Source organism: Cynara cardunculus (genome assembly GCF_001531365.2).
Source record: "Cynara cardunculus var. scolymus isolate 2C chromosome LG 1, CcrdV1, whole genome shotgun sequence".
Lineage (NCBI taxonomy): Eukaryota > Viridiplantae > Streptophyta > Magnoliopsida > Asterales > Asteraceae > Cynara > Cynara cardunculus.
This window is the reverse complement of record NC_037528.1, coordinates 47,205,633-47,206,413: the sequence shown is the minus strand read 5'-3', so window position 1 is coordinate 47,206,413 and position 781 is coordinate 47,205,633.

Genomic DNA, 781 nt, shown 5'->3' with positions numbered 1-781 from the left:
ATTTGGGTTTGATTTGTTTGTAGAATTTTGGTGGAGGGATTTGTGTCATTGTGACAAGCAATTAATGATGGTGGTTTGGTCAAAAATGGTGTCATAATTCTATCTTCATTTGGCCAATCATAATCTTATCCAACCTATGTATGGAATTTTGACATTTATAATCCATTTTTATACTTATCTTATAATTCACAAATACCATCAATAATAAATGCATTATTGATGACCAACTAAAATAAAAATAAAAATTAATTTTATTTAAATTGAAAAAGATACAATGGTAATCAGAATCATTTAAAAAGATCTTGTTAAACAGTACGAGTTCTAACATAATCATTAAAAGCGGACTCATGATCGTCATGCAACCAACATGAGAGAAAATGTACTGGATGATATCTGTGACACCTCAAACGGGGTAAGTAAATAAAAATAAAAATAAAAATAAAATAAATTTGGTTTTTATTTATTGGACAAAACATGTGAAGAAAAACGTGAAAATAGGCCAATTATGGCATTTATTGGAAGTGAGAAGTGATGAAAAGAGTTTATATTCAATTGGGTTAAAATTGAAAGAAAATGTCAAATTAGGGTGAAAAGTGTAATATTGGCCAAGATAGTGAGAGCATGGGACCAAATGCAATATTCATAAASTTSAGGGGGCCGAATGTAAGACTTCTAAAGGTTCAAGGACCTGTTCTGTCAAAAGGTTTCAGATTTTTAAAAATGACCACTTTTTTGAAGGCTTGCTATTGCTTATATTTTTCAACTATGAAGACAAAAAAAA